Raw genomic sequence first — 21,905 nt, forward strand, 5'->3', positions numbered from 1 at the left:
GGAGCGCAACATACTCATTTTATAAGTAGTTATTGAGACCATCAAGGCCTGGTGTCTTGTCCCCAGGGATGCTTTTTATCACCTGGGTAATCTCCTCTACCATGAAAGGGGTGTCCAGGTAGAGGCGGTGAGCAGGATTGAGCCACATCAGTTCTGTGATGTCTATATAGGCAGTGAGAGCCTTTGCATCTGGCATGAGTGTGGCACTGTACAGCTGAAAATAGAACAATGTCATGGTCTGCAGTAGGGCTTATGGATGGCTAAGCTGATTGTGTTCTATGAGCTCCACTACATAAGCAGATGCCCATAGTTTACAGTGCATGGATGCCGGTGTCTTCCTGGGGTATTCACCCTCTCCATATCATCACGCGGCTGCTTCACAATAGAGGTATTGTGTTTTCCTTTGAGTCTCCTCTTCATAAACCAAGAGTTTTGCTCTGATGTCTGAGAGGACCTGCAGGTTATGTGTTGTGTAGAGTACAGCTCAGGGGCTCAGCTTCCCCCCCCTCTAAGGAGGTGATGTGCGTTCAGATCTCTTTTAGTATTTCCTTACTTTAAAAGCCTCCCACAATGTTGTTGGAGATTCCACGGAGCCTTCATTATGACAACAGTAGTTAATGATCACCGTTCGGATTTCGTCTGAAAAGAGCAGGTCCAGGAGTGCAGTAGGTTTCAAAGGCCAGGTAAAGGAGCATGAGGTGGCTAGCGGTGATGTCAGCTCCAGTGGAACCAGGGCATGATCAGAAAGAGTGTGGGGAAAATGCTTTGGGCATCACGGGTGAGCCGCCAGTAGTCCATTCTGGACCACGTTACATGCTCAGACGTAATGCAGATACTCTCTGGGTGGTCAGCGTGCCACAGTCGCCATATGTCAGCAAGGCAGTTGTCATGCATGAGCATGTAGAGCAGCATTGCTGCAATGGGGTGGGATCGACCGGAAGTGCTAGAGCAATCTGTGGTGTGATCTAAGACAACATTAAAATCGTCTCCCCAGATGATGGTGCCGGGGCCCATGGTAGAGGTTAGACACCATAGCTCTGTACAGAGCTCTATGCTGTCAGTATTTAGGCCATATATGGAAATTAGTATGACTGGATGTGTGTGCACAGTGCCAGCTACGATTATGAAGTGCCTATTGCTGTTACATGGTGTTTATTGCATGTGCGATGACAGCCGTTTGCATGTAAAAATAGCGGTTCATTGAGCATGGCTGGAAAACTAACGTATATGTTTCATCAACCCATCCTGCCTGAAGGGGTGGGGGTGCAGTTTTAGCCATTAGGTGGAGTTCTTGTAGAAAGCATATATTGATGTCATGCCTATTGAACAAAGCATGGACCAGTCTGGCTTTCCAACAGTCATTGAGAATGTATATATTCCATGTCAAGCAGTGTGTGTTGGTAGGTCTGGATCTACAGAGGGAGCGCCGGGCATGCAGGGGAGGGATGTGAAGCACCCTGGATATTAGTGTATACAGTGTGAGGGGATGTATCCATGCCTAAGCCTATGAGAAAATTGGAAAAAATTACATTGCCACAGACCTTCCACCTCAACCCCAAAACATGGTTGAGAGACACAACCACCTCCTGAAAACAATCTCATCAACTTGCAGAACACAATGGGAAACATCCAGTGAGGCGTCAAAGTGCCAGGTGAACTGCCCAGTTTGAGTTAACTGAGTGGCCAAATGGCCAAAGACAGCATGATATCTCCCCAATGGGGAGGGTGCAAGAGTGTCAGGCATGCGCAACACTGGGAGAACATATGCTCAGGATGTGAACAGTTGACATTAATGAGGAACATCTCTGTAATGGCATGAGGGTAGCTGGGAGGGCCATGATCAAGACCACGATCAGAACCAGATTGACTACTGGGGAGCAGCGGCGCCATGCATCAGTGCATGGGGGGCCTCATTATCCATAAATGCACAGGCGTTCGTCATCCTGGGCAACAGGTCTGGCACTGGGGCTGGCTTTAGAGTTGGCTAGGTAATGAGAGAACTTTAGCGCTACCTTGGGGTTGATGAAGAAATGAGAGTTGCTCTCATCCTTAATGCGTAGTTTGGCCGGATACTGTAGCATATAGGTAATGTCAGCTTACTGGAGCATTAGTTTTGCAGGGAGAAACTTGCACCAGGCTGCCTGCACCATGAGGGCAAAGTAGGTAGTGGACAATGTAGTGCTCTCTGTGAGCTTCAGCACTATGTCATGGGCTCTATATTGAGCAGTCTTGCAACAACTGATCTTGCCGGCACACCCGGAGGAGGGAGAGGGCCAAGTAAGCCTACAGCTGGTCTGCAAATAGCAACCACAGCATTTGTTCCACATAGCCTTCCATCCTGTCGATTGCGGTGGATTCCAGTACCCGTAGGATGGGAAGATTATTGTACCTGGAGTGCACTTCAAGGCCTTTATTCTTCTGTTATACAACTTCTAGAATTGTATCCATGCGGAGAAGGTGCTCCCCTGAAGAGGTCTGCATGTCCTCCATATCAGAAGTGCGGGTCTCCAGCAGGTCAAGGCAGGCAAAATGCATATTGAACCTCGCTTTGATGTGGTCCATTTGGATTGTTAGTAGGTCGATTTCAGCATCGATGGAGCAAAGACTGTTCTTTACATTCACCAGCATCTACTTGATGTCTAGATCATGCACAGTTGAGGTTTGGGGCGCACCTGTATGGGGGCATCATCCTTGATGTGGTTTGCATGCCATGTTTGGTTCTTCCCCTTGAATGCCAGCTTGGATTGGTGAGCCTCCAGCTTCCCTATGGCGGCGTCTGAGTGAAGAGTGTAGGTGCGAGGTCCTTGTTCATTTAGCTCACAGCTCGGGGGGCTGAGAGGCACTAGTTGAGGGATTGCTGAGGTATGCTGCTGGTGGACCAGTTAAGGCAGAAATTGGCATGTTCTGCTCCCTCGTAAGATGCCACCATGCCCAGGCTCCTAGTGTCCCCTACGAGCCCCTTCTTACCCAGAATTAAGTAGGAGGGAACTAGGGAGTCCCAGCATACCTGGCACCTTGAAGAGAAGAGGAAGGAGGAACACCCACACCTGCACAGAGCCACCTCATTAGGGCGATGATTGTCTTCTCTCATGCCCACCAGATTTCTGTGCTGTTGTGTAGCATGAAGGATGATGTCATTACAGGGTGGTAAAGGCGGCAGCTCCCAGGTGCACATATTGCCCGCCCACCTCACATCAGAAGTACTGATCATTGGATGGCCTGGCGCGGCTAGTAAACAGCTGGCAGGAATGGATTCTGACCCGCAAGTTCTCCAGCAGGCACCAGGCCGAGAGTAGGCCTCATGAAGCAGCCAGGCCTGGATTGCAGCTGCCCAGGCATGAACTGCTATGTGTGCAGGCTACATGCCAAAAGCAGTTAACAGTCTGCACTGTCAGAATCTTCCGATGACAAGGGGGCCCCACCAGCAGCTCATCTGCAGGTTCCATGGATATCAGCTGCCCTTCAGCACCAATCCCCTTCACAGGCCCATTGGGCTGTGGGTGGAGTTCACAGGTGACCACCATCTTCTGTATTTGGGCCTCCGTGGGGGTGGGGGGTATGAAGGAGGCAGACAAAGGCTTCAGCGGGCAGCGCTATGGTGGAGGGGAGCATAGCTTCAATGCAGTGACTGCCCAGGTGCAGAGAGAGTAGGGTCTGCATGTATCGACAGGTCTTTCTAGGCACGGGGGAGGGGTTGTCACCTCTCACCAGCTCACATAGTAGGCTGTGCCTGATTGACGCAGATCACAGAGCTCTTGTTGTCACTTCTGTCTCACTAGTGGTCTTCTGAGTAGCTTCAGCAATAGGGGCATGTTGGCAAGCCCATTGTGTGATGCCTAGCAACCTGGCACCGCAGATAATTGATTGATTTTGCCGTCGGGTAGAAAAGCCATACTAGGCAGTTGCCATCTTGCTGCCAGGCTCTCTAGCATCCCCTAAATTTGGAAATTAACTTTTGTAGACATTTTGAAAATGCTTTAACGTAAAGCCTAAATCTGATGAAGAAGTGGAAAAACCTTCTAATCCATCTTGCTAGCTAAATCAACTCAGTGAAGATAAGAATGTTACCTACATTTTTATATTTATGTAGAACATTTCCTCTATATGGCTCAGCATCATTTTCTCTTAAACTGAGCAGGATTGTCACACACTTTGTTTGGAAAAACAAACAACCATGAGAGCTTCCAAATCTTACCAGATGCTTTTGGAAAAGAGGTGAGTAGGATCTTCCTGACTTGAAGCTGCCTCTCTGGGCAGTATAAGGCAACTAAAATGATATAACCTAGTTTTGTAGCCTATCAAAGAATGATGCTGTCTCTCGAGATGTAGCCTTTCCACCAAACCATGGCAGAATGTTATTTAAATGTAATTATCCCAAATACTTAAGGAAATTTAGATTTAAGACTCTCTGCGCGTTCTTCCATTCTGAACAGTTTATGAATGTCCTCAAATACCTTCAGCTCACATTTCTACTAGACTGGATATACTAAACAGTTATCAGGACCAACATGCCAAATAGTCCCAATAAATGTTCTTTTGAGCAAGTACACAATAACATGAAGTACCAAAACTATTTATTCAACCATTTACAAGTTAGAAACTATTCCCTCAACTAGATACAAATCTCTAACTTCTTTCAAAACTATTGTTCTGTGATATTGTTTGTGTTGAAAATACCCCTCTATAACCTCAGTCTACTCTTGTATAATGACAGCTGGACCAGGGCACCTTAGATACCTTTGAGATCAGCAGAAATGAAATTCCACATCTTGTCTATAGATCAGCCTCTACTCACAAACCTTGATACATCTTTATAAGAAGAACATTCTTTAGACATTTGTTTGCCTATTTTATACCTTTGATAGCCTAGACAATGAACTGTAATGCTACTCTATAAAAATGTTTACAATAAATTTGTGTACTGCAAAAAGTGCTGGTAGGTACAGAACGCAACGGCTTTTTATGAGCTTAGGTCTGGAATATTAATTGAATTAAAATGTGATAACAATGCATTGTAATACACAACCTGTTCAAGAATATTACACATGCTTTCCAGTTTTTCGCTGTTCACTAGAATGGCAACCGAACATCAACTTACAATTAATGCTGCCTCCTATCAAGGGCAAGGAGAGAGTCATTCACACAACATACAAGGTAAACAACTGGTCATCTCTTAAACTGGATCAGAGAAGCATGGGGCTCTTCACAATTTTTCCTAAACAGAAGTTGTGACAGGGGCCTAGATGATGCACTGAACTAGATTTCATGAGCATCAGATGTAGGACAAGAAAGCTCTTAGAGGATTCAGGAGCTCGGACCTCTGGCTGCCTGGAATAGCTTCATGTCATCCAGTAATTGTGAGGACAGGATGAAGGAAGGGGCTGAAGGCATTCAAACTAGCTACAAAAAGTAGGGAATATATATGATAGAGCTGCAAGAGGTGCCCACAGTCCACGGGAGTGAGAACAAAAGTTTTTGGGCTGGAAAGAGGCAGAAGAGAGAGAGGTGCTGCCAAAATCTAAGTCAAGCCCCATATGTTTAAATAACAGGTAATAAATATCTTCGCCTAAAGGTTTCATTAAATTTGCACAAAAAGAAGTGAGCCATCATCTGGGGAGAGGTTTCATCACAGACCTGAATAGGCTTCATATCAAATTGTCCTAAAGGAAGACAAAGGTTACCTCTTATTGAGTCTAAGCAGAATTTTGTTAAAAGAGACCTTTCTATGGGAAACCGGCACCCTTTTGCAGTATCCCCCAAGTGTTTTCCTGGTTTCTAGGTGAAACCTGGACTGGAGTGCATTGGGATCCTGCTAACCAGGTCCCCAGTGCCAGTGTTCTTTCTCTAAAATTGCAAAGGTATTGATAAAATTGGCAACACCTTTAGCTGCCACTATAAGTCCCTAGTAAATGGTACGTAGGTACCTAGAGCATGGGGTACCAAGGGTAGACCCCCTGAGGGCAGCAGCACAGATTGTGCCACCCTCATGCGCCATGCATCCAGATGCACCCAGCACTGCCATTGCAGGCGTGTCCTGATGCAATCCTAAAATGCAAACTGACATAGCACACAGCCTGTGTGCCCTGTCTACTACACACTGCATGCAAATTAGGTAAGTAACCCCTCTGGCAGGCCTTCCAGTCCTATAACAGGGTGCACTATACTGTACGTGTGGTCATAGATGCATGAGCAATATGCCCCTTTTGTATCTTTGCCAAACCTGGAACGTAGTACGTGAACAGAGCAGTCATTTTAAATGCATATGCTGGACACAGGTACATGATAGCTATTCTGAACCCTGGGTTGTTTGGTGCAAAGCTAATTAACACTGGCATGGTTTCAGGCCAGTCACGACCAGCCTCCCACCACTGGACAAGATACTGGAACCCTGGGACGAGAGATTGTGCTCTCTGTGTCCCAGAACAAAGCCCTTCCTGGATGAAGGTGTCACACCACCCTCCTCAGGAATGTGCACTGCCCAGCTGGCGAGCTTCAAAGGGCTTACCACCTTTGAAACTCAACACCCAGGCCTGCTGCTAGCAGCAGATGACCGCCCCAATTGTAAACCCCCAACATTTGGCAGGAGCGAAGGTGGGAAAACACAAAAAGGATGGGAAGAGTGGACACCACAAGCTTGTACCACCCCTAAGGTGTTGCATGCGAGGTGACCCCTCCATTTTATTTTCCTCCATCTTGCACAGTAGGAAAATAGCCTATCAGGGATAAGGATGTGACCTCTGCCCACAGGAAGTGGTCACATAATGAGTGTAGCCACCCTAAAGTAGATGAACCGTTGGCCATTGCTAGGTATTCCCCTAAGCGTCACTAAATGCAGTGTTTAGTGGGCACCCCCAGACCAGAGATTCAGATTCCAAGGGCAGAGGAAGACCAGCAACAAAGAAAACCCAAGGCTTGAGAACTGAAGTCCTGCTGCAACAAGAAAAAGACACCAAACCTTGCCTGCGGCACCCAGGACTCGACTATCACTGCTGAGGGGTTGCTCGGACATTGGGCAGACTCTAAAAACTCCCAGAGGACCTCCACCCTTCTAAATATCACTGAAGATTTCTCTTCAGAGTGAAGGCATCACTCTTTTGCATCAAAGAACCAAAAAACCATTGAAGTCCAGTTCACTGACCCGCTGCTGACCAAGGAACCAGATGTTGCAGCCAGACCAAATTTTATCCAGCAGACCAAGAGGATGAACCCTGTAAGTGTGCCATGTTTAGTGGTGCTAAAACCTCTAACGGCTGAACCGTGCAATAGCCAGGGGTACTGGACCTCAACATCGGACACTCAGAAGGACACTCCACTCTGGACTGCAAAAAGACCAGGAGGAAGCCACAGTCGAGGGACTTCATAAAACACTAGGACCTCCCACCAGTGACCCTGCTGACCTGCAAGCGACCCTCAAATTGACCTACCTCCTGCTTCCAAGGGCACCATTGAGCACAGCTCTTGGTTCACTGATTCACTCTACAACCGGATGCCCTGTGTCCTGCACCAAAGATCTAGCTGTGTTCTTTTTTTAATGTTTTTTTTATTTTTTTTGTGTGACACACAGCAGGGTACAAAAAATAACTTAAAGCTTCACCAGTTTCATCAATACAGTTAGCCAAACACCAATTCATTAAAAACTATAGATTGCAGATTATCCTCTAGGCCCTTTGAAGCCATGATGACAATGGGGCCTATATTTTCGAACCCCTTTTTCTACCAGCAATGCCTTTAGAAGCATACATGCAGATTTCTAAATAATATACAGATAAAAGCCATGCCAGCCATTGATTCCAAGAAGAGGGGTCGGGTTTCAGCCAATCTGACTCAATACAGCCATGCACTGCTGACATAGTTAAGAAAAGAAAGTATTTTGATTGATTTCTGCTAGCTGTCTCGTCATCCCTTAGCAGCACCAATTGCGATGTAAGAGCTTTCCCAAACATTTTGTGATGTCATTCATAAGACCTAATAATTTTTCACATCCAAAAAACATATGGCATAAATCCGCCTTTGTGCTGCTACATCGTGGGCAAGTGATACCCTCTGTCCTACCCTATCTAGCTAACTTTGCAGGCATGTAATATAGGTTAAATAGTAATTTATAATGCTGAGGCTGCGGTCCAGCCTACAGTAATAATGCCTTGAGCCACGTCCAAAAAATCTAGGAACGCATTTTCGCTGACCCCTATTTGCCTTTCCTAATTCTTAGCTTGGTATCCCAGATCGCCTTGCATAAAATCTAATAGTAGCGGATAGAGATTTCCGATAGTACAGCTAGTTGCATTCCCTAATGCTTCTATTAACATGATCTTTTCCCCACATGGGATTTTCCTTAGATATGGTTAGCAAAAAGTTTCTGATCTGCAGGAATTTGAAGAAATCCCTGCTATCCAAAGAAAACTCCTCCTTCAGGTCCTCAAACGTCTTTATTTGCCCTTCTCTTCGAAAAAATCTCCCAGGTTCCGGATCCCACAATTAATCCATTTTAAACAGTAATTATCCTTAAAAATCCCAGGGAACATAGGAGTATTCCATAATCTTTTTAAATTTAGCTTTCTTAAAATAGCTAGGTTCAACTATTCTTAAAAAGGCAGCATCAGCCATGCCGCCCCAGATCAATGTGTATATAGAAGGAAGAGTTTATATTGACACTCTGCCAAGATACCGAGATGAGCATAATGTCTGGGCATACTATACAACAGCCACCAAGTAATAGAGCCTAAAGCTGGGGAGTGCTGAGTCCCCCCTCTCTCTTGGTAGTACTAAATACCGAAGAGCTTGGCTCGTTTTAGAGAAGGACCATATAAAACTACTGGTCAGGTCCTCCATTTGTTTAAACCAATCCTGGCCAATTTCTAGTGGAATAGTTCTGAAACGATACAACACCCTGGGTAAAAAAAGTTTTTTAATTACGTTACATTGCCCTACTATTCAAGCTGTGGATTGTTTATGTGGTGCAGTTCTTTTTTGGCTCCATCTAGTACCGGAGCCAGGTTGATGCCCACTTCTTCGTCCAAATTAGGTGGCAGCATGACCAACCAGATACTTAACCTGTGTTGCCTTACGCTTATCCTCCATTTTTATCCAACCGTTGGTCATAATTTGACATTTAGCATTGTTTAAAAGATACCCAGAGACTCTCCCAAATCCTGTTGTCTCTTGTTCTATCTCTGCTATTGCAACCACTGGGTCGGGAGTTACAACTGCAATATCATCGGCGTAGTCAAGTATTTTAGTGCTCTCACCTACTGTTTCCAATGGCTTAATTGCTCTGTTATCTAACAATTTTCTAATAAGTGGGTCAATCTATAAAGCAAACAGCAATGGTGAGCATGGACACCCCTGCCTTGTGCCCCTCGAAATAAAGATAGGCTCCGACTCTGACCCTACTATTTACAATTTGGCCATATGATTTCGCTATAAATTTCTAATAGCCCCAATAAAGCCTGGCCCGATATTATTCTTATGCAGAACAGCCCACCAGTATGCCCAATGCACCTGATCAAAGGCTTTTTCTGCGTCTAGCAAGATCACTACCATAGGCCTCTTAGCCACTTCCGCGGCATCCAATAGTGCAATCACTTGTCTAACATGATCAGCTGTACCTTTTCCCGGGATAAACCTGTGCTGCCATGGAGAGACTAAATTAGTGATCACTGAGCTCATCCTAGTAGCCAGAACCTTAGCATAAAGTTTTGCATCACTATTTATTAAGGAGATAGGGCTGTATGAACCAGGTAGCCGTAGATCCTTTTCTTATTTAGGAAAGACTATCATGTTCGTCTCCAGCCATGATGCAGGTGGTTGAGATCCTGCCTGCACACTCACGAATAGGGTGAGGAGCTCTACCCTCAATTCCCCCCAAAAGACATTAAAAAACTCAAGTGGGAGCTTATCTGGGCCAGCAGCCTTATCACCTGGAAGGGCGTTAACAGCTGCTGCTATCTCCCCATCCATCAAAGGGGCCTCTAACTTACTTTTTTTCTCTTCATGCAGCTGTCCCACCGAGATACTTGCTAGACACTGGTTTATCTCAACCTCTTCCGGGTACATTTCTTGCAAATATAGTTTCTGATAGAATTCCCTGAATACCCTTAGAACTTCTAGGTTGTCGCTCACCACTTGGCCATCTAAGTCTTCAAGCGTGCTAATACAGCCATAGATTATTTTTTGCCTTACTTTTCAAGCCAGAAGCTTGCCAACCTTTTCACTATATTCATAGCATTCCTGTTGATGTATCAGAAACTTTACCGCCGCAGTTTCCATATAAATTTTGGTGGTTTTAGGTGTTACCACGGCATTCTTATTTAAAATTCCCAACATAGCTGAGTCATTTCTTACCACCTCCCCTATCCGTAATTCAAGCGAAGCGAGCTCTGCTTGTGCTACCTCCAACCATTTAGAGCACACCCTTGCCTTCCTTACACCAAAGCTAAGGGTATCTCCTCAAGTACCTGCTTTGAGCATACCCCAAACTATGTAGCTAGGGGCAGTGCCCCCATTTACCTCCAAAAATTCTGAAATCCAGGCCCTCATGTTTTGAACATATGATTGATCAACCAACAAACTCCTATCAAATGATCAGGCCCTGACCTGAGGCCCATCATTCCCCAATCGGATTTCCATAACCAACGGCTTATGGTCTGACAATAATCTTGGATATTTCTCAATCCATAAACCTCCCCGCAAGGTAACAGACACAAAAAAGTAGTCTAACCTCACTAACTTCTTGTGTTGGAAGGAAAAAAACTTAAATTCTGGATGTGAAGGGCTACATATCTGCCGGACGTCAACCATTCCATGATTCAGTACTAATGTCTGTAAAGCCCGAAAACTTTAGGTTTCCTCCCCTGGTACTTTGTTTGATCTTGAATAGGATGCCCGTTATCTAAATGTATATTCAAATCTCTCCATACAATTGCCGGTGCCCACCAGGATGCAAGCTCAACATTAAGAAGATCCAACACCTCTGAATCATCTACATTAGATCCAGAAACTGCGCAGAGTATACATTTTGTACCCCCAATTAGAACTTCCAAAAACATCCATCAACCACATTTATCAGTGAGTTTCTTCATAACCTTCAGTGACCTGATACATGTCATTACGGCTACCCATTTAGTTGTTGTACCCTGACTAGTATATGCCAACAACCACCAGCCAGGAAAATCCAGCGATGCTTCTGCGAGCCTGAGATATGCTTCTCCTGCATACAAACTATTTCAGCCTTAAGGGATTTTAACCCTTCCCTCACCAACTGCCGCTTTTTACCATAATTGAGCCCACAAATATTCACAGTTGCTATATGTGATTTACTTTTCTGTACCATGTCCTAATCTGGAGTCTTCCCCTTAAATGGGTCTACAAAATACCCTTTCCAAACTCTGCTCCTGTGTGAAAGACACCATTTTGAAACACTACCCAGCTGTGCGCCCCCCTACGGAAAGCCTCCCCACTCACTATGGCTTGGCCGAGAGCCAACGCCTCACCCCCACCCTAATCCACCCCCCCATCCTGCTGTGTGAGACCGCCAACCCGTTAAATCCGTAAGATGGAAGTCATCCCTTACCCACCACCCAGCACACTGCATACCTGCCCTTAAAATCATAATCCTTTAGATGCTGCCACTGATACCTAACCAGCCATATGCCAATTGTAAACCAAGGCCCCTCAGCAATTCTGCTAAGCTCATAATATCTTTTCCCATAATTCCATTCTTCAGTTTAACCCTTCACCAGTGTCCCTGCAATTCAATTGTACCAAATATTTCCTGGCTTTAGTTTCTGAAGTAAAGGTACACACTGCACACTTGTACACAATCGTTAAATGAGCGGGGCTCAGAAGATATGCCTATGCCTCTTCTCCTGAAATGAATCAATCAATTGCCTCAGCCACCATCGTCTCTCCACTGTAGAATGTACAAAATCTGGATGGAAAAAAAGATACCCCATCCACATTTATCATTGAATCAGGGCGGGCCTTTTCAAACACTGCTTGCCGAAGCGAATAGTTGCCAAAGTAAATAATAATAGCCCTAGGGTGTCTTTGGCTGTCAAAAGTTCCTTCCTCCTGTTTCTTTCTAAAGAGTGGGAACCGATGCGCTCTCTGTATCGCCACATCCCAGTTCCAACCTGCTAGATCCGGAAAGGCACTCTTGAATAATTTGTCTATATATGCCCACGTGTCTTACCCTTCAGCCCCTTCCTTGATACCTAAAATCCATAGATTGTTGTGGCGTTGATGATTTTCGGCATCTTCCAACTTCCATTAGATATATGTGATTCCTGCATTACTGATTGATTAACTGCTGCTGTGACTTTTGCTTCCAGTACATCAGTACGAGTCTCCACTGTAGCTATGCATTCCTCAATTTCAAGACAAGACTATACAACCTTCCTAATCAATACCTGTAGTTGTTAATTTGCAATCTTGGCTTTCCTACTGTCTCCTTGTGCTTGCTCGTGATGCTGCACCATTGTACGGTAAATAAGCTCAAGAGAGGGAGATGCTAGGTTCTCTGGGGGAAAAGGCGTTGAGCTTGTGGGGGGTTGTCAATGTTCAGGTACATCTGTTGAGTTGCTGTGTAATCCCAAAACATTTCCCCTGTTCATTCACTGCCCCCCCATGCTTGCTTACATCCCTGAGCTGTGAATGTCTCAGTTTCTTCCTGCGGGTTAGCTTGCTCGAACCCCGTGTGCTGGCAGCAGAGCTCTCAACAGAATATATTTCTAGCGATGAACTGTTGTCATCTGATTCTTTCGATTGATCAGATAGTGAGAAAAAGTTCTCCGCTATCTACGCCTGCCCAGACTCCCCACTTCTCATTGATTTTGCTCCCACTGATAACATCCTTGGGTCTCCTAAAGTACCTCTCAATTCGCTGCCATCACCCTCCCGACTAGCGGTAAGAGACGTTTCTTTGGCAGCCAGAGTTGAATTTCCGCCCACTTTACAGCCTCCTGCAGTGTATCCTGGTGGATTAAGAAACTCCATCCAGCTTCATCCCTAAAGCTGCCTGTGGGATATCGATAGGCTGACTAACCTGCAGGGGTTCAGAGTCCCTGACCCTGAGGTCAGCCAAATCATCAAGTATCAGGGTTATACCTGTTCCTTCCTCATTTTCCCCTTGTTGCGTGGCCGCATCAGTGCTTGTAATCCTGTCCTGTGCAGTCCTGTCGTGCGCTGATATTTGGGCATCTTGCGCCCCATCATTTCAAGGCAGTAAGGGAGCCAAGCACCTCGTCCGAGACAGATGCTTGAACAAATCAGGTATCAGTGGCCCCACCTCATCCACAGCATAATCTTTTCAGCCAACGTCCTGCTGGGGTCCTCGCATTTCTGGTGGCTCTTTCTCCACGACCAGGCCACTCTGTCCCCCTGTTCAGTGCTCACTAATTCTGGCCACTTGAGAGAGGGGAGGTTGCTTCCGATCCCTCATATTCGCCCGGGGTCCATGTTGGGCTTTCCCCGTGAATAACAAGGGGCCATCGCTGATTTCGCCATTTTCGGGGCCATATCAAATCAGCCAGATAATGCAGTTGGTGTTACGCGGCCGCTCGTACTACCGGACTGCTGCACGGGCATGGGTATGCGCCACAAGTCTGTGCACTGGCCCGTACCAGATTTCCCAGCTGCTCCTCTGCTCCGTATCCCACAATGCTGGCAAACACAGATCCATAGGGCAACAACCACAATAATGCCTTCCCTCATTCCAGGGAGGGCAGTGATGGAAGTAGAAGCACTCCACAATCAAAAGCAGCGGGCTGGGTGTGAGCGTAGGTCCAAATCGGCCTCTCACTTGGCCTCCATCTTGTCTCTGATGAACTTCTGTCCCAGAAGCAGCTGTGTTCTAATGGTACCCCACCCCTTGTGACCTCAAGACTCTAAGGGGACCCCTGGACTCACCTTGAAGTCTACTTGTGCATTGATTTTCCACGTGGTCCCCCACAGTGGCTTTGCATCAGTTCCAAAGACTTTCTGCAGCTGCTCCCGCTAAAACTGGGAGCCGTCTGAACTTCTCCAGTTGATCCACAGAGCCCATTAATGACCTCGACCTACAGCCTTGCAAAGACATTGGTAAATGAATTGCCTGATTTTATATGCATTTTTAAAGTACTTCTCCATTGATCCCTATGGTGCATAATTATGCACAGAACTGACATTTTCTAAATTTTTAACATACATAACTTAAAAAGTACTTACCAAACTATGATGACCTTAGTCTTAAAAATGACATAAAAATCTTAAGTATTTTTGTAAATTGTCTTAAGTTATTCTTTTGAGTGTGTGTTTTCATTTATTGATGCTATAAGTACAACAAATGCTTTGCACTTCTCCAAGATTAGCCTAACTGCTCACCCAAGCTACCATAACAGTTAGAACTTTAGGTGGTTTAGTGTTTACCTCTGTAAACCAACGTGTGGTTGCCAGGACTCCCTGCACAATGTACAATGTTTTGCACACTAACACTACATAGAGGGCCAGCCTCCTACACTTTTCCAAACATTTCTTACCAAAGATTAGCAGGGTTCAGTACTAAAACAGGTTTTAATAACAGCAAAATCTCTCCAGTCTGGCTTATTTAATTCCCTAGACTCTCTATTGGAAACTGCAGACTTCAAAACAAGATCTTTTACCCTAATACCTTCCCACTTGTCAAGAATATGGGGTGATGTATACAGATCAGGTCTGTCCAATGCTTCAGTAGTTTTCTTGCTATGGCTCTGCCACAGAATCTTATGTCCATAATCATATGCAAGACGATCAGTAATAATGTTGTCTTTAAATGAGGCTTACTGATTTCTCTACAATGAAATCTGAGGCGAAGTGGAGCAAGACCTTATGTGGTCTTACACATAGTTTAGGCCCAGTTCCTTATGAAGAAAATAATTCAGGCTACACGGATCTAATCCCAGCAGCAAGTGTCTGCAAAAATTATTCTCTTCCTGCTGTAGTCTGGCACAATCATAGTATTCCCATATGGCATCCCCATAAGTCTGCATTGGAACACAGTGAAGCCTACAAATTTCAAGTAAATACAGTATAGGCTTGGTGCCAACATTAGAGTCCAGTCCAAACAGAGTCCCAACTGAATAGTTAAACCAATTCAAGGATTGGAGCTACAGGGCAGCCAACTTCTGTGGGAGTCAATGTTACCCCAAGGCATGAAAATGTGTTAATCCTTGCCATATTTTCCCCTTAATTGGAATGGGTACAATTTTACATTGTTGTGGGCCACACACCATGTAATGTGGTTTGGTGATGTTGGTATCAAGATCAAAGCTGTTCATAAACATTACAGAGTTGTCTAAAAGACCTTGCAAATCAAATCAAATCAAATCATTAACATTTATAAAGCGCGCTACTCACCCGTGCGGGTCTCAAGGCGCTAGGGGAAAAAGGGGGGGTTTGCAGGCCATTTGGCATACCTGAAAGCAGATCAGCATCATCGTCACTGAGAAATGCTGGAAGGTAAATTGATTTCACCTTAGGGAGATCCTTCCCTGGCAATAATGGAAAAAAATTAAAGCCATGAATCTATAAGAGGAATAGATTTTGGACCAGAACACAACACTGGCACACACCTCAAGATACTCTAAAGTGGTCAGCACTCTCTCACTCAATACAATAATTAACTGACATAGTTACACCACAGTGCAATGCTCGTCAAAGTTCTACCAAGGACTAGGGCAAAACTACCAGAGTAAGAATGTTCTACAATTCAGATTGGTTCAAGCAGCAACAGACATTTCTAAGATCCATAAATGTGAGGCAGAGGGAGACCTTTTTAGCAATCGTATATTTCCCATTAATTATATGAAGATTCAGGCACTGTTCTTGCACCCCAGCCTCTCTCTAAACCCATATTGCACTGTACTAATAACATGTTTGAGCTGTGCCCATTCATCAATCATGTGCAGTGGATGTGCCCTACAAATTTGACTGCAGAATCTACCAGAGATATTAGTCTATTGCAGTGAGGATCTGACTTATTGCCCTTCTTAAAAATTGAAACTATATTGGCTGTCTGCCAAGAGGTGGTAATCGTGGAAAGTACAAAAATGGTCCAAAAATTGGTAACTACGAGGGCTCACGAAGCAACATTCCCCTTGTAGAGGTCCATAGGGATACCATCGGGGCTGGGTACATTTCGGGGTGGACTGGTCGAAATGGCTGGGATAACCTCCTCAAATTCAAATTTAACTACAAGAGGAACTAACAAGGTGTCCTTCAGCAGATCAACTAGCCTAGTATCCTCAAATGAATAAATGTGCTTAAATGTTCTGATTTTGTAACAAGCAATCTGGTAGAGACTTCTATTTGCAGAGTCCTTACCTTAGAATTTGCCCCAGACGTCATTCTGGATCCGCAGATTTTTCTTTGAGCAGTTCACTTGCACCTCGTTAGGTGGCTTGGCTGATTTTGCTTCTGTCACTGGTGTCGTGGTTGTCGGATGTGACAACGTGGGTTGTATATAGGCTTTCCCCGGCATGCTGACGTCAGTTCTTTTCTTTCTACGGCAGCCTACATGCAGATCTGGAGAGAGCTACCCTTACAGTTACTTTTTGACTGGCCTTTTGACTGTCAATGTTGTTTGACTTCTGGTGTGTCGAGGTGTCGTAAAGGAAGACCAGCTTCAAGCCCTGCGGCTCCTGCCACCGCATGATGTCGGTGACGGAACCGCACCTGGTGTGTCTGTGGGGCTTGGAGCGCAACCACAACCCAAAGTCATGCTCCGACTGCTGGGCCATGAACCTAAAGGCTTTGAGTGAGCAGACCCTAAAAGTGCTCTCTGCCCGCCATACGGCTCCACATTGCTCCCATCTCGGTCAAGAGGAAGGTCCCAAGACTGCTCGTGGAGCCATCACCACTTCTCCTCATCCCATTTGAAATTCTTGGGACATTCGGGTAAGCACAAGAAGAAGTTCAAGAAGCACAAACATTTTTTGTCTTCACCCTGCCTGTCTGATGACACAATGAGGGAGAAGGAGCATTCTTGCTTTAGACCTCCATCTTTGGAACCTATTTCTGGGTCAGCTCTGTGCCTCCCCAAGTTTCCAGGAGCCAGAGCCACCCCTGGCCAATTAAAGGAATTTTATGAGGCCATGCGCCTCACCTTTGGGCTTTCGAGGATCTTTCAGGCCCCTCAGGTTCTGTGCTGGCGGCTTCAGCCTCAGCTCCGAGGGACAACCAAGGATCCTCTTCTGGATCCAAACAGCGTCGGTCATACCACTGCGACATTCCCCAGCTGCGGTTCTGGCATTGACGCTCCTGATTCCGCCTGGGCCTCTGGGCAGTGTTGATCCTCAACTCATTGCCAACTCTAATACGGAGCCAGAGCAGCATCCCTCCACACCAGTTCCGACTTCGGCGGGGACCTTGGTCCCTAGATTGGATCCTGACCCTTATTCTTATGGGTACAAATCTGTGAGAGTATAGCTGGGTTACTGGACCCTTTAGAATACCAGCTTGAAGACCCTATGGACTGGGCTCAGCAGCCTAGACACCCCCCTGATGCTGGTATGCTTTGTCCCCCTACAGAGGCTACAGAGGAGGGGGCTTCTTACTCCATGGTGGTGCGAGAGTGGCTGAGGTTTTGGGTCTCAGGCTGCCTTCAATGGCTCTCAGGATCCGTCTCCTGACTGAGGTGCTTCAGCATGGGGCTTCCACATCAGAACCCCTTTTGACTTTAATGAAGCCCTTATGGATGTTCTACTGGGGACCTGGTTAAAACCCAGCACAGAGGCTCCTGTTATTAGGTCAATAGCTCACTGCCATTGGCCTGCACCTAACGACCCGGCCTTCTTGACTCAATACCCTACCCCCAAGAGCTTGGTCATCCAAGCCTCAACATCCTATGATGCGTTCCCATTCACTCCACCCGATATAGAATCAGACAGTCTGGACCATCTTGGAAAGAAGGTGTTTTTTTCTTCCAGCCTGGCATTGCGGTTCATGAACCCCACAGGCCTTTTGGGCTGCTATACCCATACTTTATGGGACACGGTCACACAAGTACTGCCACAGGTCCCGGAGGAGGCCCAGGCCATTCTTTTCCAGGTTGTTGCTGATGGGAGAGACACAGCCAAGTTCACAATCAGATGTGGGCTGGATATGACTGACTCTCTGGGCAGATTGTTGCTTCAATGGTGGCCTTGAGGCGCCATGCCTTGTTAAGGACATCTGGATTTTTGGGGGATGACCAGTCTACTTTGACATACATGCCCTTTGATGCCACCCATCTTTTTGGGGACAAAGCAGACTTGGTGCCCGAACGTGTTAAGGAGTCCCGGGCTACGGCCTGGTCCCTTGGCCTCGCTACTGGCACTCACCCACCTCAGTTTGCTTTTTCCCCATTTTGTGGCTATGGAGGGGGAGCCCAACCATGTCCGTTCCTTGCCAGCCACTGTGCTGGTCTTGCTAATCAGTCTTTGCTGGACAGGGAAGTGGGATCCTGCATCCGTGTGGATCAGGGAGCTAATGGTCAAACCAGTCCACCACCCCAACCTCTGCTGCAGCCTCCAAACCTTACTAGTCTGATACTTCCCCACCAGGAACCAGGTGGTGGCAGGATTTGCCATCACCTGCCCCCCTGAAACACTATCACGTCACTTCCCTTTCAGGGACCTAGTTCTGGTGCACCAGAGTCAGTATTCTTCATGGCTTGCACTTCTGGTGTGGAAAGTTGTGAAAACAAACTGGCGTTGGCACGCCGGTGTGGAGCCTATATATGACCCACGATCTTATATCCGCTGACCATGACACCACTGATGGATGTGGAGTTGTCGTATGACACTTAACAGTGTACAAGTGTACTGCTTGAAGAAAAATCTCTGGATGGAGACTGATGCCTGGGTGAAATTATAAGGAAAGGAATCTGCAACTAGAATATGTATCTACCAGATAATTTGTTACTGAAGGTAAGTGACTTGGTTGTTAGTTTCCTTTCTCAATATTCCAAAAGCCACTACTGTCCTTGTCTTTGCATGTTCTTATTAGGCTTTCTCAGGTTCCTCCTTAATGAGAGCATGCTTCTTGGTGGCAGGAACATCAGGTAAAGTGGGAGGTGGGCTCTGAATTCTGCGAGACACTGCATGGCAGGGAGAGGCTGTATGTATCCATATCAAGGCGGATATAGGGAGGTAGCTGCTTGTTATTTGCTGCCTGGTCCTTCAAATTATCACAGGCAGTGCAACTGATCTTTCAGGAGCCACCAGAGGTATACTATAAAGCTGATTGTACAATGTACATATTCACAAAATATAGTGGGCTTGGCTGACATGGTTTTCAATCAATATCTAAAGAGTTATAAAGATAGGAGAACAGATCGATGGTTGTAGGAGGCTGACGCAAAGTTCCCTTTTTCTTCATACCCTTTTTTTCCTTTCTTTAAGAATTGATGGCATAAGCTCCATTAGGAAACAAAACTAGAGCTGTGTGTAGCAAGACCTAGAAACTCTAGAAATGACAAGCATGTGCACTAGCAAGTATGCAGCTCATCCAGTAAAGAAGGGAGGGTCTTACAAGACAATATCATCAGAAGAAATTCTAGCTATAGATTACGAGGTATATTTATGAGCCCTGTGTGCTGCTAGAGCATCACTTTTTTGACACTCTGGTGGCACAGACTACAAAATCATATCTATGTGGCAATGCAAAGCAGCTTTGCATGGCATTGAATGGCATCATAGATATGGTGTAAGGCAAGGCAGCGCTAGTCACTGTGTTGCCTTTTCTACGCCAGGGAGGTGATCCTTGGGCATTGCAGTGCGTTTTCCCATGCAACACAAATGGATTGTGACACATCCCCAGACTTACGAGAACATGTAAGCCTGAGGATATATCAAAGACTTACACCTCCCCAGGGGAGGCGTAACAAGGAAAAATATTATTATTTCTCCTTGTTTTTTCATCTTTCCACCTATGCTTCATTCTACAGTAAACATATAAAGAGGAAATCGTGTCTCTGGATTGTTTCTGTGCAGGAATATGCCCCTTTCTGCACAAAACCAATCCTGCTGACAACGCAGTCACCCTTGCACCACGGTGCAGGGGTGCCTGCATTGGTGTTACGCTGCCGAAAAGGCGCCAGCTTAGGGTGAAAGGACAGGAATGCACTGCATTGCAAAGATTCTGTGCACTCCTGCCATTCCTCTTTGGAGTAGGGCAGCGCAGCAAGGTGACTGCCCTACACCAAATCCCCGTAAATAAGGGCCTACAGTTTTGTTAAGCGGGCCAAGTATATGCAGGTCATTGTATCAAAAGTTACAGATGCAAGCTGAATTTTACCACAATTTTATCTTCTCAACCTGGTTAAAAATTAAAAATTAGGGGGCACATTTATGAGCCCTGTGCTCTGCCGAAGCATCACTTTTTTATGCTTCAGCAGAGCAGAATACAAAATGATATCTATGGGGCCACGCAAAGCCACTTTGAGTGGTTTTGATTGGCCCTATTGATAGAGAGTAAGGCAAGGCAGTGCAAGTTGGTACATTGTCTTACTCTGCACTAGGGAGGCATTCCATGGGCAATGCAGTGGCTTTTCTCACTCAACACCCATGGAGTTTGACACATCCCCAGATTTACAAGAGCCTGTAAATCTGGAGATGAGCCAAACACTGACGCCTCCCCAGGGCAGGCTTAACAAGGAGAAATATTTTTATTTCTCCTCGTTTTTTCCCCTTTCCATCTGTGGTGCATTCTGCAGCACACATAGAAAGATGAAAACACCTCTATGGATTACTTCTGTGCAGGAAGGTGCCCCTTCCTGCACAAAAACAATCCTGCCAACAACACAGTTAGGCTGCTGAAACTGCACCAGAGTAGAGGGAAAGGACAGGAATGCACTGTTTTGCATAGATACAATGCATTCCTGCCCTTTCACTTTGGCATAGGGCAGCACAGCAAGGCGAACTGCTGCGCTGCCCTACACCAAATCACTGTAAAAGAGGACCTCTGTGCCATATTTACAAGAAATGACGCATTGCTGCATTGTGGCAGAGATGCATCAAAAACAGTTGTGATGTGCGGGACTCAGGACGTTATGGATACACCATTTTTACGATAGCGGGCACCATGGTGCAATGACCAAAGGTGCGTCAGAAATTCTGATACATCTGGGGGAATTTTGATGTAATGATTCCGCCCAAAAAGAGACTGATCGCTGAAGCTGGCTTCAGAACTGACGCAACTTTAGCAATGTGGCAAAATCTAGAGGTGGTGCATCAGTTTTAAATGACACAAGAAGCCTAATGATTTAGGACCAAGGTAAAAGACTGTGAAATGGTGGAATATCACCACCTACACCTTTACATTGATCCTGGATGTAAGAGTGCATATATGCAGTAAGGCAATGTGTCACATTCAGTGGGCACAATCTACTTATGTGTATGTAGAAACCTGAGTATGTGTGACATAGAGAGTGAAAGTTTAATGTAAGTAAATATAAGTATGTGTTAGAATATGAAGTGGAAATAAATGTATCACATACCTTATGTGTGCACTTACCTGTTGTCCTTTTGGAGTATGCAGACCTAGACTTGGGGACCCCTTATTCCATGCGTAAGTGACAATCCTGGCCTGTCCCTTGAAAACAATACACAACAACATGGATGCCTCAGTTCTGCGTTGGTTTTAAGAGGTCCCGCCCTGCATATGATTAACTTAACCTGACGCAGCCGGTTGTAGCGCAGGTAAAAATGACCCACAGGAGAGAATAGTGATGTATTTCACGGGATGCATCACTTTGTAAATACGGAGTAAAGAAAGCGTTGCCGCTGTGTCAAAAAAAAGCAACACCGCGGCGGTACAACCTCTTTGTAAATATGTGCTTCATGAGCCAACGTAGCACATTTTGTTTCTGTGGCACATAAGTGAACAGGAAATTTAGGAAGCAAAATACGTCT

This window comes from Pleurodeles waltl, chromosome 8, assembly GCF_031143425.1.
Source record: "Pleurodeles waltl isolate 20211129_DDA chromosome 8, aPleWal1.hap1.20221129, whole genome shotgun sequence".
Classification (NCBI taxonomy): Eukaryota; Metazoa; Chordata; class Amphibia; order Caudata; family Salamandridae; genus Pleurodeles; species Pleurodeles waltl.